At 55.6% G+C, this 14,845-nt stretch overlaps 1 protein-coding gene across 6 annotated transcripts in view; it reads left to right on the top strand.

Annotated features, from left to right (window-relative positions):
* The first annotated feature begins 2,443 nt into the window (after positions 1-2,443).
* Positions 2,444-14,845, top strand: part of MYT1 (myelin transcription factor 1) — a 62,444-nt gene continuing 50,042 nt past the window's right edge. For 2 of the 6 annotated variants that reach the window (XM_037811646.1, XM_037811651.1), the window contains exon 1: positions 2,444-2,736. The gene's annotated coding sequence lies outside the window, so the exon portion shown is untranslated. Of the gene's footprint in view, positions 2,737-9,767; positions 9,902-13,967; positions 14,019-14,845 lie in introns of those variants that run through there. The other 4 variants (XM_037811652.1, XM_037811650.1, XM_037811648.1 and 1 more) reach the window with 4 other exon arrangements.

A 14,845-nucleotide genomic window follows, 5' to 3' on the forward strand; every position in this document is an offset into this window, starting at 1 on the left:
TTTATAATCCTGACGATTGCTTCACCCCATGTAAGTGCTTCAGGTTGCAGCCTGCTGGTGCCCCTTAGGAGCACGGATCCTCTGAGTCGGGGAGCCTCTCCCGCCCAGGCCCCGCGCTGCGGAGGGCGCTGTCCAGAGTGCTGATCGCGCGGCGGCCCCACCGGGCCGGTCCCTGCCCTGCCCCGTGCCTGCTCTTTTGTTCTCTTGATGGTTCAGCTAAAGATTTTGAACGTTTGCTCATCAAAGTCCCTCTTCTGAACTGGCTCCTTCAGTTTTAACCACCCAGTGGGAGCCCCCAGGGCTCCAGGTTCTGGGAACAGATCTGACGTTTCCAAGGATGTCCTGGGCACTCAGCCCCGGACACCCTCAGGTGGGGTCTGGAGGTCCTGTCTCTGGCTGCCAGAGATTCTCATCTCGGGAAGCCCATTGCTAATCAAGGGGGAGAGTGTTAAATGCAGAAAGACTTAAGTTCGTACAAATATAATTTCTGTCACCTGAAAAAATAATTATGCCACACAAGGTCTTTTTGTTCACATATTGATTTCTCCCTGTGGCCTTCTCTGTTTTGTTGTTGTTTCTTAAGTTTGACTATTACATTTCTGAATTAAACAGCTTTCACAAAACATTGGGTATTGTTGGGGAATAAAGCTGATTCAGCACCGACCCTCCCTTTGATTCTATCTTCGAGGGGGAACAATGGAGCACGGGCTGCCCTGAGCCTGCAGCTTGCCGATAAGGGTTTAATCGAATTTCTGAATGCCAAAGGTTTGGGATGTAAAATATCCCAGCACTCACAGTGTGTCCAGAGGAGATAGCAAATGGCTTTTCAGGAGTGCTCTCAACTGAATATGCCCTTTTGTGCTAATGGATGTGAGCTTACGAAAGAATAAAAAAACGGTAGGCCGTCAGGAGCTGCAAACTGTTCTTATTTGGTTAATTAATGTTTCATCTCAAGTTTGACCAGTGTGGGTTTGAGCTTATTTCTTCTTGCTCAGTCTAAAAGACTGTCCTGTGTATAGTTTGTGTTTTATTTGTTGAGAATAATGTGTGTGCATGAAGATATAATATACTTGCTTTTAAGATGAGGCTCATTGGTTTACACGTAATTGTGAGAACACACACTGCATGTTAAAAATAATTGCTCATGGAAGAATAGTTTCAGCTGATTTTCAAAACATACTCTCTTAGAGAAACCTATGTGTTCTAGTTTTGTTGCCATGTTTTTGGTGGCCTGAGCCCTTTAGTACTAATTAAGTTGGGAGTGTTGTGTTCCTGCATAATTTACTAAGAAATAGTATTTTCTGTCAGTTGGACTCTGCACGGAACTTGTGTGCCATGATTTTTCCTGCGCTCTCCACCTGACCGCAGCGCAGTGTCTGTGCTCATGACTGCCCTTCCGTTTTTTTCCTGTGTTTCACTCTGTATTTCCTCACATTCTGACGTGGTGACGGACAATTCCTTGCGTGATTGACCTGGAAGAAAAAGGAATTTGGATAGTAAGCTCCTGCTCCCAGACACTCTTACTGAGGACATTCTTACATTTATCTCAGACTGTGGGAAAAAAATCACAAACTGAGACGAGAAAGTGACAGTCGGTTTTGCTTAAAGAGTGGGTGGGAACTTCCGTTGTGTGTGTTATGGATTTTTCTCTCTTGATTTTCATTGGATAGCTCATTTCAGGCAGTTTTAAAAAGACTTGGGAAGAGACAGAACAGAAAACTTGAGCGAGGCACTTCTCTCTGGCAGGGATAAACTTTGTGTTCTAAGGGGCAGGATTTCTGTGCCTGAGGGAGTCTCCAAATCCTCTTTGAGAGGAGTTCATTATTTTAAAAATTAAAATAGAAAAGGAAAGTGTGAAAAGAAGAAAAGTGTCTTTTCTCGATCTATCCTTTGTGTGTCTTTTCTGTTGCCTGTGGCGATAGACACCTTTTATGCACTTAAAAAAATACTTATCCATTTAAGTCACTGGCACTTGAATATTCAGATAAGCCAATATGTAATCCTGCCGGTTCATCTGGGAAATAGCTTCTGCAGTCCACGCTTTATGGCAATAGGTCATATTCCTAACCACCAATAAATATTGTGGAGCACTTCTGCTGTACCGTGCTAACCCGGGCATCTGTCATTCCCCGGTTGCTGCTATTAGGAATTATTGGACTGTACCACTGGCAGAGAAAGCAGAGGGGGGTGAGGACAGCAGTTGCAACCCTCTCTAACCTTTTGTGTGTTTTGCATAAAAGAACCCCCAATCGTGCTGCATATAAATTATGAATCCATGCAGGCAAATGCAGGCACCTTCTGTGGGCTGAGGCTTGGAACAGGGAGAGAGGGGTTTCCACCGGCCCCAGGCGCCTCTCACTCCCCAAGTCAGCAGATCCATCTTTTTGATGCTATACTGTAAATTTATTTCACCTCGGAGAGTAAACAGATATATTGGAGCCCCAAGGGTTCATGGGTAGCGTATTTACAAAGCAGCCTCCCCCGCCAGCCGGTGCCGCGGCTGCTAATAACAGCGGTCATTAAGTAAATGAGACGTCGCCGTGAGCTGGCTCAGGAGTTCGCACACTGAGGGGAGAAGATATTTAATTGAAACCCGCACACGGCCGTCCCCACATGTGACCGCCGTGAGGGATGCAGCTGCCCCCGCCCCCGGCCACCCGCACCCCCATGTAAATTTCATGATTGCTTTTCCGTGATGTCATTTTGAAAGAGGACAGACAATAGCTGTGGGGAAAGGTAAGTCAATATTATGTTCTTTCGCTGACAAAGGCAGATGCCCAGTGCTTGGCTTTTCACCTTGGACCGAGACAGGGAGAGTGCGCGAGAGCAGAGCTAATTCCTAAGATGAAGCCTTTCTTTGCAGGAAAAGCAGGTCTGGGGTGGCTCTTTGAAACTGCTTTGGGGACGGAGGGCTTTCTTCTCCCTGTGTTTTCCTCCTCTCTCCCTGCCCCTCCCCGCTTGCTCTCGGCCTCCCTGAGATTCTCGCGGACATGTTCTGGGTATGACAGAAAAGACAGTTTCTGGGGGGAGCCTGGTGCTGAGACGAGAAACTTTATGGGACAAGGGAAGAGGAACAGCAGGTGTGGGGCCAGGGGCTGCCTGCCCGGGGAGGTTGACCCTCGGAGCAGGGGCTCGGGGCTTGCACTTCGTCTCTCAGGCGACGACCGCCGCCCAGGGGACGGGCCGGATGTTCGCCTGTCACCCATTTCCAAACTTAGGGAACAATATCTCGGTGCGTGCGTGTCTGTGGTGTATGCGCCGGTCTGGGGACCGGCTGCCGCACTCACTCCCTGCCCTCATTGTGTGGTCGTGGAGCCCGGGGAGTGGGGCTTGTCTGTGTTAGTGTAACTGGATTTTCACATTTGAAACTAAAAATCAGGGTTTGCAGAAAAGTCAGTTTGCGCTTTGAGCAACCTACTGCTGTGGTCCATAGAATAATGTTCCCCGGGCCCTCGACGGTGGCTCTGCCTTCGAGTCCCTTCTCTGTGAACCAGGAAAATGAACGGGGGTGGGGGGAGCAGCCCCCATTCCTGTTGGGCTGGTGACAGCCCCGAGGGCTTTCCTTGTCTCACCTTTGGGTCAGTGGACGTCGATGGACAGAGTTGAAACAAAACATGCGAGAAGTGGGCAGGCAGCGGACGGGGTCTCACGGCGTCCAAGGGGCTGCTGCAGTCACAGTGATGATGGCAACTGGCCTTTCGGGAGAGAGAGGAGAGGAATTTTGCCCTGGTGGTGTGCGGAAATCCCGGAGAAACTTTAGGGTGCCTCGGAGGCTGGTGGGCAGAGGAAACAAAAGCCAGGGCTGGGGGGAGCAGACCCTGGCAGAGAAGGATGCATTCTCCCCTCTCTGGGGCGCTGGCAGAGCTGCCCAAGGGTGGGGGCTGTGCTGAGTCCTCACCCAGCGACGCAGCCAGAGCCACTGGGTCCCAGGATTTGCCCGCAGGGGTTCTGCCCTCGGCTCTCTGGTTCTCTGGCCGTGACCATCTCCTTCTTCCATGCGGCCGGCTAATTAACGGTAAACAAAAGGGCAGAGAGCAGGCACCGGAGTATCAGCCCCTGCCTTGTGCCCCGAGTGGAGGCCGGGTCGGGGTCAGAGACAGTTTTCTTGGAAGGAGAGTGAGGCAGCCTCAGGAATGCTTCATTCCATGTGGCCTGGAGCCTGAGGCCCCTAGAGTACCTTCACCCCCGGGCTGCGGTGCAGATCACTTGGATGACGGGATTGTGGGATGCTCTCTATTCCAGGGGACTGAGCAGGAGCCGTGGAGAGCTGGACTGAGGCCTTTCCATCCGGGGTCTGCTGGGCTCCGATCCCCCTGGGCCCTGGGACCCAGATGTGGTGTCCGGAGCTTCCGACTATGTGCAGCTCAGGGGCCACAGGTTGGAGGCAGCCCAAACATTCAGAACCACGCTCCACTGCCTCCTGGAAGGTTCTGGAGAGGCAGAAGTCACCCACTGCCCCAAATGTCTCTAGAGCCCAAGGGAAGGAGGGCTGCCTCCAAGATGACCCTGCTCAGTGGGCAGGCGCAGTGCACAATTGCTATGTCCAGAGACCACAGCGGCCTTTACGAGGTCCAGTGAAGGGTTCAGGGAAAGGCTGAGGGGTGGGGTGGGGGTGCTGGCTCAAGGGTGCACCCTGGACACCAGCCCTGGGTCCAGCTCCATGTGGGCCGACTGAGCTGTCCTGGCCATGCACAGCCCTGTGTGGCCGGTGCTCTTCCTGGTACTGCCCAGAGCATTCCCCACTCCCAAGCCCCAGGAGGTCACTAACTGTGCAGATGAGGACGTGCTGACCCTGAGTGGGAGCACATGAGGAGGGGAAACAGCAGGCAGAGGGCTGAGCTGCTGATGGCTGGGGTTTGCCCATGTAGCCGACGAAGTGCCAGCGTAGGGAACCCTGCCACCCCTGGGCAGACACAGCTGGCAAGCGGGTGGTGCTGAGCTCCTTCTCCCACAGCTACTCTGAGAAAAGGAGCCCAGCTAGGGGCTTCCCCACATCTGCTTGCCCTGGAGGGTGTGGGTCAGGAGCTGTGGGAACACTTTGCTGGTGCTGGGTCAGGAAAGGACGGGAAGACCCGCTCCCTTAGAAGGGGCCACCCGGCGAGGGAGGCGCGAATGGCCCGGAGTGGTCGCCTGAGCTGTGGTGAGACTCACATTTTACTCGGGCGTCTTGGAAAGATGAGCTCTCCTCCAGTCCCAACGCCAGACCCCTTTTCTGTTGCCTTTTATCTTGTAGGAAGTTTGGCAGCACTGCCTGTGGGGAGGTGGGGATGCTCCCCTCCCTACCACTTCCCCAATGCCTGTGGGGGAACTACACCCCCAGCTGCCCACGGGGGGCACTGCCCCCTTCCACCATTCCCCAGCTGCCTGCACCCCCCGTGGCTGTGCCGAAGTCTTCTGCTTAGATCTTCACTGCTGGGCCCTTTCCTTGTGAACTTGCTCATGAATAAACCAGAAGTTTGTTTTCTACAGATGTCATTTTAATGGGATTTTTGTGCATTTACAGGAAAATTGTCTTTGAGAACCAGCAGCATTAAGGGGTTAGTCTGTCCCTAAAGTTTCTGAGAAGGAAGGAGAGTGCTGCTTGCACCTGGGCACCCGGCCCCATCCCAGGGCTGCAGAGGGGTTGGCTGGGGACAGAAAGTGCTGGCCGTGGCCTTAGCCATGTCTTCACTTCCCAGCATATTTTGTCTTTAACGGATGGCTGAGTTCCCCAAATGTCACTTTAAAGACTCAAAACAAAAATGAGGGAGAGGCATCTTCTCCTAAATAATTTCAGGTTTGCACTGAACCTACTTCAGAGAGAATAGACTCGTAAGTGCTTCCACGGGGAGCTGCGGTTTGAAAATGTCTTTCTTCCTCCCCTGGGTTTTCTTGGCCGACCTGGTACAGATTTGGGGTCCCCTCTTTCCTCTGCACATTTCCTGCAAGAAGGGTGGCTTTGCTTGTCAGCCCATCCCTTTCCATTTTTAAATCTGCACTTGAAAAAACTGCCATGAGACTTTAATCAGACAGAAAGGAAAATAAACCAGAGGGGGTTTTAATCTGCCCTGGGAAGGCTGCAAGTGCGTCCGTGACGGCCGGGATTAGCTCAGAGGAGGAGAGGTTTTCAGACACAGTGATGGGTGTCTGGTCGCCCCGCCCCCCGCAGCGTATGTGGGGGCTCAGTGTCCCCACGCCTCACACTCGTGGACGTCACTCTCCCTGTTGGGTCACCAAGGCCTGTAGGGAGCTGCATGGAGCATGTCTGCGTGGCCAGGGGCTTCGTTTGGGCTGCTGGGCCCGGGGCCAGCTGGAGGAGGGTGCATGGTGGGGACCCTTAGCAGGACGGGGTGAGGCTCAGGAGCCGGGTGGCCGATGGCTGGCTTTGCCTCCAGGTGACAGGACAAAGTGAGAACACACACATCTGAGCTGGAAGTTTGGGAGGAAAATCGGGATATGCCATATGGCCTCAGCTGCTAGCAAATTAGCCGGCCGGCTCCCACCTCCCCATCATGCTTGGCTTCACACCTGATGGTTTCAACTTGGGGCTAAGGCCCCTGGCAGAAGCCATCTGGGTCCTCTCCTCTCCCCAGTCTTACTGCCTAAAAAACATGTTAGCAGAGCCATGCGGCCCAAGGATCTTGCTGCAGTGCAGACGTGCAGGGGCCGGGCATGGCTGTGCTGCTCACACACTAGTCTCCAAGGCCCCTCTGGTCTGCACACGCCCCCCGTCCTCCCACGCCAGACCCGGAGCCCACCGCGGAGTCCCCACCCCTGCCTGGGCGGGAGGAGGGTATCCTGGCATCTTGCTGGGTTGGGGGCTTGGTGCTCTCCGGTAAAGTGGGCCCCAGGCCTCAGGCTGTGGCAGCAAGTGCCTGAGTGGCCTTGAAGGGAGACAGGTCCCTCTGAGGGGCCCTCGAGGCTTTCATCCTGGCCTCCACGTGTGACTTGCTGAGGCACTCGGGTCTCAACCTACAGGGCTTGTTTGGGTCCTGAACGTGAGGCAGAGTCCGGCCTCCTGCAGTGACCCCTGCCCTGGGGGTTCCCCTGACATCAGTACGGAGCTTGGGGACAGGGCTCTGGGCACCCCAGGGTGTTAGTGGTACGGAACAGCCCCTAGGGAGCAAACTGCTCTCAGAATAGCTGGTTTGTTAATCATCTGTTTGAATGTTGGATTTTACAATTTCTCACACATCTATTCTTACCAAAGTTTTCTTTAGGCAAAAACAGGGCCTTGAAATTGAGAGGGCCTATTTACGTTGAATGTGGGTCCATCAACTACAAAATGGGAACTAATATATCTTTTGGTTGAGAGGGCAATTAGACAAGTTTGGTTTTGCTGTTTTAATCATTGTGCCCGGATTTAATTCTCATAAAAATCCCCTGTGGGCAGACCCCGTTATCACTGTTTATCGCTGAGGGCTGAGAGGTCTGAACTGCTTCCAGAAGCGGCCCCGCCCCGCCCAGCACCCCAGACCCCGGGGGCCCAGCCCGCGACACCCCGAGATCCCTGCTGCTTCCGTCTCCGCGGTTGGCGTTGGCCTGAACGCCCCTCGCGGACCTCTCGTGGGCTTGTCTGCTGCTTGCTCCCGGCATCTGCTGTCACACGGCCCCAGGCCGGCTTCTGCAGGCCTCTCGGTGCTGGGGGCAGGAGCTGTAATGCTGGGTGATAGCAGTGGAAGGAAAAGCCACGTCAGTGCTTAGTTGAAGAATTTCCAGTTCCAAATTTCCTCCATTTTTTGCTTCTTGAAGTTGGTTCTGCCTTCTGGTAAATGGAGACCTGGTCCAGCCAGAGGGACAACATGATCCAGACTAAAGAGCTGCCTCTTTTTCCTTTTTAAGTGGTTTGATTTTGTTTTGTCTCGATTACTTAGACCTTTGGCCTCGGTCTGGCTCTGGCCTCGAGGGGGTTCTGACCAGCTGGGGTGGCTCCTGAGGGCCCATTGCAGCATCAAAATGGGTAGCTGTGAGGTGGTCCCCCAACAAGAAATCCTTGTAATTTTTAAGTGTGAAGCACTGTAAGCATTCTGCCTTCTCCTGGAAAAGAAACTGAGGCCGGGGCCCTGGGAAGTCAGGGTCTGCTCTGTGGTGCATCAGACTGAAGGGAAAAAAAAGAGAATTCTGTGGTTTGCGTTTACCCAGCAAAGCTCTGCAAGCCCCTGGAGAGCTGCACGTGAGGAGAAAGTTGCATTCCGGGTGCCTGAGCCCTGACCCTCCTCTCCCCCAGGAACGGGCCAGAATCAGACACACAGCTGGGAAGTGCTGAGCCCCTTCACGCCTCGGGGCCTGGACGCTCAGAGGTGGGCGTCCTGAGCCAGGCTCCCCCTGGGGCTGCGCCACGCTGGGAGCAGCAGGTAGGATGGGGGTCTGCCGGCTGCTCTCCAGCTCCCTGCCCCAGGGTTACCGGGGGCTGAGCAGCTCTTTGGGACTTCCAGGAACTGCTGTCTCCAAATTCAGCTCAGTGTTGGCTTGGAGACCGGCCATCCGGGTTTGGAAATAAGCACATTTGATTGTCCCCAACCCCAGTATTTGGGCCTAAAAGGAAGCAGAGGGACGTTGTTAGGTGGTGCCAGGGAGCAAACAGCTGGGACCTCGTGCTGGGGCAGCCTCGAGTGGGGCCTGCTCCTCCTCCGCCTTCTCCCTTCTCCTGCCTCTCGGTCTGGGCAGGGGTCCTGGGGGAGGGAGCACCACGGGGCACTGGGCCGAGGCTCTGGTGCAGCACCGGGGACCCTGAAGGGCACTTCGGGCACTTCTTGTCGGGCCACCTTCCTGGGCCTGGACCGAGTGCGGTTCTAAGGCAGAAGGAAGCAGCCTTCTCTCCTTTCGTCTGGACAGATGGACAGTCTGACCAGGAGAGAAGCTCCCGGGACTTGGGCATGAGGGATGCTGGAACAGAATTCCAGAGGAGGCTCCTGATTTCCAAGGGCCCTGGGGAGCCAGCCTGCAGGTGTGGTTGGGGTGCAGGGGTCCTCCACCCCAGAGACTCCAGCCCCCAGCCTCCCGCCGTCCTCTCCACCAAGATGGCTTTCCGCTGCCCTGGAGGTCGGGGCTTCCGTTTTCCAGTCCCCAGCCCGGCCCCTCCCTGCCCCATGGACAGATGACGGGGTCTGGGGTCGCCTCCGTGTGGGGCTGGGGTCCCGCTGGGACTCGAGCAAGCGGCAGGGGCAGGGGCTTCCACGGGGCTCACCTGGGCGCCCCCAGGCCCTGCCCACGTGACAGGCCGTGCGTCTCGGGCGGAGACCCCTCCCCGATTTCCCGAGGGCCTCCCCACGGCCCCAGTGACAGGTGCCTGCAGAGCCGTCCTGTGATTTGGCCCAGAAAGTCTCGTTTCCGCGCAGTTCAGTCGTTGTTTTTACAGCGTTGGGGAGGTTAAAAGAAGTAATAATAATAATAATATAAAAAAGACTCAGCCACGCAACCGCCTGCAACATGCTATTTGCATTTTTCAGGAAACACTTCTTTGAGACAAGCTGGGTGAAAGGTCATTATTTGCATATAAATGAAAGGAAAGTGGGTGATGGGGAAGTTACGTCTGTATCATTTTCTCAGCAGCGAGCTGCTGCTGCGGAGATCAGGCACAGGGCTGCATTTGGCTTTTATTGAATAGAGACCGTACCGGCGAGGCTGATTTAGAAGCAAAATAATGAGAGAAATGTGCAAAGCTGTAGAATCGCCGGCCTCCCCTCCCCCATCTCTCTCCTCTCATTTTCACCTAAACTCAGCAAAAGCAGGTCTGTCTTTGCTCCGCTCAGCAAGTCTTCATTTTACTTTTCTCTGGATTCCAGCTGAAAAAAAAGAGAGAGAGAGCAGAACGTGCCCTCATTTCCCCTCGGACCTGTGTGTTATTCCTGCCAAAAGCCCTTCCGACAGGGAGGGGCCGGATCCTCCCTCCTTGGAGCCTTGAGCCCAGCTTGAGAGAGGGGTGTGTATGGGGTTTGGGGGCAAGGGGAAAGGGCAAGAGTTGAGGGGTGAAAGGTGAGAGGTGAAAGGTGAAGGGTGAGAAGTGTGGAGCGAGAGGTGGGGTTGCCGATCAAGCAGCTCTGCCAGCTGCAGCGAGGGACATGGACAGAAGGGGAAGGGGGTGGGGAGGGCTCGGGGCCAGGGGCAGAGGGGCAGGGGCTCGGGCGGTGGGGAGAGGAAAGACTACCCACCGAAAAGAACAGGCAGAGTGGAACGCTTATACAGGAGACGCCTGGCTGAACGGAGGAGGATTTAGGGGAGACTGGAGCCCCCATTTTTCTTTTCCATAAATGCCCTGGGGGTGGGGCTGGGTCTGTTCTCCTGCGATGAAACAAGCAGACCCTGTCCCACCCTAGCTTGGAGGACGGGGTGTGCTGGGGGGGGTTCCCGCCGGCAGGTCCGAGGCTGGGACGGGGTCGCAGTGGAGGCGGATGCCCAGTTTCCAGGGCAGCCTCTGCTGTCCGTTCCCGGTGGCTGGACTCACCCAGGCCCCACCCGGCTCCGGCGCCTGTGGTAGGCTTGGGGTGGACTTGGGGGAGCCGTCCTGGGATTGCAGAGGGGGCAGCGGGTGGGGGCTGAGAGGCCGTCGCCCCCACTTCCATCTCTCCTGTCACAAAGGCTTCACAGGCCACTCCCCACGTCCGCCCCTTAATCTTAAAACTATTTTTTGAAATGATCTCAAACTTACAGGGAAGTTCCAAGTACAAAACCGTGTTTCCGGAGCAGCTGCGAGTAAGTGGCTGGCGTGATGCCGTCCGCAAGACAGGGCGCCTGGGGCTGCGTCCAACCGGGGAGGCGCTGACTCCGCGCAGCCGCAGGACACGTGCGTCTGCCTGGTCTCGGACCGGGCAGCCGTCCCCGCGTCGCCACCAAGCCCTTCCCGGCGGCTCGTCGTGCGTCCCCTCGACCCCTCGTCTCCCCGTGTCTTTCCTGACCTGGTCTCCCTGGGTTGTCTTGGAGAGGAACCTGCATCTAGCCCGTGCACGTCTTTCCCGAGATCCGGGTTGTGCCGGAACCCCCAGGGGTGGATGGTGCCAACTGGGCTGCTGGAGGGAGATGTGCCCTGCAGGACGCTCCTTTTCCCTTCTCCGTTAATCAGCATTTAGGAGGAGGCACTCTGGAACTATGGAATTGATCCATTCCTCATAAAAGTAGCAATCCATTTTTATAGTTAGCTGCACCCGTTCCTGAGTTCCTATTGTATCCAGCAGGTTCCTCTTATTGTTTATTCCGATGCTCACGTGGTCTCGGAGAGGCTTGTGGGAACCCCCATGGCTGGCTCTGTATCCTCCTGAGGTGGCCCCGTGCTCTGAGCTCACGCCCCAGGGTCATCTGTACCACCCACCCCGGCCTGGAACCATCCCCCAGGGTCCCCGCTGCTGGGTGCGCCACTGTGGGTGGGAGGGGGTGTGCAAACGCGTGCACACACAAATGCACACACCTGTGCTCACGGCTGTGCTTATTTCTGTACCAAGAAGACCCTGAGTTTGATAGCTCCAACTAAAACCACCCGGCACGGTTCATTCTGGATCTCTCCTTTCCAGACGTGTAACTTCCTCCTCCAACTGCCAGAAGCCTCGTTTCCATCATCCTTAAACTGTTTCCTTATTTATCAGCCCCCCGAAGGGGACCCACCCCATGTGACCCCCTGCCAGGCCCCGTGGTGCTCACGAGCCCCCCTTGACTCCCAGGATGCAGACCTCCCTGTCCTTCCCATCTGGGCACCTTCTACTCCCCAGTCTCCGACCCCCACACCCAGCCCCTCCTTGTACATGTCCCCCACCCTCAGTCTCTGACATCCCCCTTCTCCCCAGCAGGTGCCCTCTTCCCTACTGGTTCTCTGACACACCCATCCTTGTGGAGACCCCACACTCCACTCCAGGCTCAGTCCAGCATGGTCCCCACCGGGCACCCCGTGAAGATTTTCCGGGCACCACTCAGGCCCGACACCCCGTTCCGGCATCACCTCACCTGCCGCCCCACAGCTTCCAGACTGGATTCTCTTGGAAGGAGAGGGGCTCCTGCTTGCTTCAGGACATCCCAGCATCTCCCTAATACTGGGATAATTTCCCCGCAAGTCTGTTTCCTTGTGGATACCTGCCCCTCCTCTCGCATTCGCTGCACCTCTTACTGGTTTCCTGCTGCGCCAGGAGCCCCTCGGCCCTTGAACCCCGCAGTGACCCTCCCAGGCTGAATCGGATGCGATCACCAGGCAGTGCCACGTCCCTCCCATGTGGAGCCTCCGGTCGTCCCTGACTTCCCTTTACCAAACTCGAGGGGCCCCATGTCCTGGCCCCCACCTCGGTCTTGGCTTGCCCCATCCTCTGCGGAAACTTCCGATGTGGGCAGCCTGGTGCAGGGGTGTGCGGTGGGTTTCGGCCCAGGGTTGAGTGCCAGGGAGCTTGCGCCTCGGGTTTCAGCGTCACCTGTGCCTGGGGCCTTTCAGGGCCCTGCCTTCCTGGGGCTGAAGTGTCCCCCGGTCCGTGCTTAGCTGTGGGTCTTACTTTGTCCTCTGTGCTGGGTACTTAATGGTCCTTTTAATCTACAAGTATAATTTCCTTTAGTTCTGGGAAATAATTTTTTATTATTTAATTTATATTGTCTCCAATTTTCTTGGTTCTCTCTTTCTTGAACTCCCAAGATGATGTCAGGTTCTCCCCTTTTCTCAGTTTTTCCTCCTTATTTTCCATGTCTCTTTCTTTTTGTTCGCTTTTCTAATAGATTTCTTTGCCTCTGCCTCCCAACTTTTCTATTGTAGTTTTTAATTTGTTTCCGTATTTTATTTCCAAGTTGGGACGTCAGGCACACAGTGCTATATGCCTTCAGTCAACCCTGTGCCCGTCTCCCCTCCCGGCTTTGTCTGTCTCCCCGGCTCCTGCCTTGCCCCCTGCCGCAAGCTGTCTTTCACGCTGTGGATGGAGTGAGCACCCCAAACCTTCACCCACTCATCCAGGGCAGGTGCCCCAGGCCCAGGGGAGGTCTCAGAGACCGGCATGGCTGAGCTGCCCGAGGCTCGGGGGCTGGGTGGGGGCCTGGGTCTGTGCACACCTCAGGGCTCTCTTCGGGGCTGGGGGATGGTCTGGACCTGGGGGCCCTCTGGGTCCCGAGGGTGGAGCTCTGCACTGAGACCTTCCCCACAACCTGATGTAGCCCCTGCCATTTGAAGGAAGAAAAATGTTTTCCTACTTCTCATCTGAATGTCTCACCCACCCCTCCTTGCTGCTGCTCCAATTTAAGGTAACACCCAGGAGGCAGGGAGAAGGGGTCAGAATAGAAATGCAGAAACAGCAGAAAGCCCCCACAAGTCCAACCTTTGTCCTGCGACTCAGAGCCTGGGTGACGTGCGCTGGAACTAGGCGTGTGTGTGCGTCCTAGAGCCGGCACCAGGGATGCTGTGAGAGGCTGTTCAGCAGCCGTTTGGAAGGGGCAGTGCTGGGGCAGACGTTTCTTGGGTGCTGGTGCATTGCCTGAGCAGATTTGGGGTCCCAGGGCTGGAGGGATCAGAACTGCCATGCTCCTGGGGGTGACACTTCTCTGGGGTGCCTGGCTGGGTGGTGGGGGCACAGTCCTGCCTTCACACAACCTTCTTCCTGGCTGTCAGCACTACATACTCCAGTTAACTCGCACACCTACAGCTGTCACCCAAACAAGAATTCCAGCCTCGCATGTCAGTACGTGTAGAAAGTGAAACCCTGGTGCTTTGTGGCCTGGCCATGCCCTAGCTTCCATCCATCACCATCGAGGAAAGCAAAGAGAGCTCAACTGCCACTGTACACCCTGTTTTCAAAATGTGAGCAGCGCAATTCCTGCTTATTCACTTCCAGAATCTTCCAAGCTTGCTTTCCTCCCCTTCCACCCTGGTGGGGTGAGGCTCTCTGCTCCCTTCTGCAGGCGTCTGCTGCGTCTTTTCTGTGGGTTCGGAGTTGAGCGCCTCCACATTCCTGGCATCACTCTGGGAACCTCATCACCTGACAGGTGCCCCACTTGGAGGCACCTCCCACCTGCTTGGTGCCAACAGCGATTCCTGCCATTTTACAGAGCTCTTGAACTCCTGGACAGCTGCCTGCTCCCTTCTCAGGGTGAGGTCAAAGCCCTGGTGCCTACAGGGCTCTCCCGTCACTGCTTCACAGCAAAGAAGGGGCGTGCAGTAAGGGTCAGGTCCTGGTGGCTTTCCCGGCACTTGGGGGTCCTGCCATCCCACGTCCACCGCCTCCTGGACGACCAGAGTCACTCTCTTCTGTGCCTGTGCTCCCTGGGGTGAAAGGAGGCCCTTTAAAGGGATGGAGGCAATACAGGGCTGCGTGGGACCCAGGAGTGGTGGAATTCTAGAGAAAATAGCATTTGGGGATGCAGATCAGAAACGCAAGGGCTAAAAGGACGATGGGTGTGGCCACGGCGCACAGGGCTGCCTTCAGCAGAATCCAAACCTCTTCCAAGAAGAAGTGGTGCAGAAAGCAGGAATATTCATTTCCTGTTTTTATTGTTGGTTACTTAATGACCTTCTTTTGAAACGCTGCCGCTGTAGAAGGCTGGTTGCCATGGAGACATGGAGTGACGTGCAGGGAATAGGTGCACAATGCACTTCTTTGTCATGTCCAGCTGATGCCTTCGGCCTCTGCTTAGATGTATGAATTTATGTGAGGAATTAAATATTAACTGGAGGCCTGGCCCTGGAGAGAGGCAGAGCACAGGAGCAGGAAGGGAGCCGCGAACAGAGACAAAGGGCTGTGCAGCGCTGTGGGGCCTGGGCTCTCGCCGGAGGCTAAGTTGGGGAGCCACTTTGGGGCTGACGGGGCCCCATGTTCCTCACCAAGGGGCCCCAGAGAAGGTGTGCAAAGCAAGCCTTTTTGCATGAAGATCTGTGCTGTGAACTCTTCTGGGGCACCGAAGGACCTGGTTGTGATAT

Source organism: Choloepus didactylus, chromosome 19 (assembly GCF_015220235.1).
Source record: "Choloepus didactylus isolate mChoDid1 chromosome 19, mChoDid1.pri, whole genome shotgun sequence".
Taxonomy (NCBI): Eukaryota; Metazoa; Chordata; class Mammalia; order Pilosa; family Megalonychidae; genus Choloepus; species Choloepus didactylus.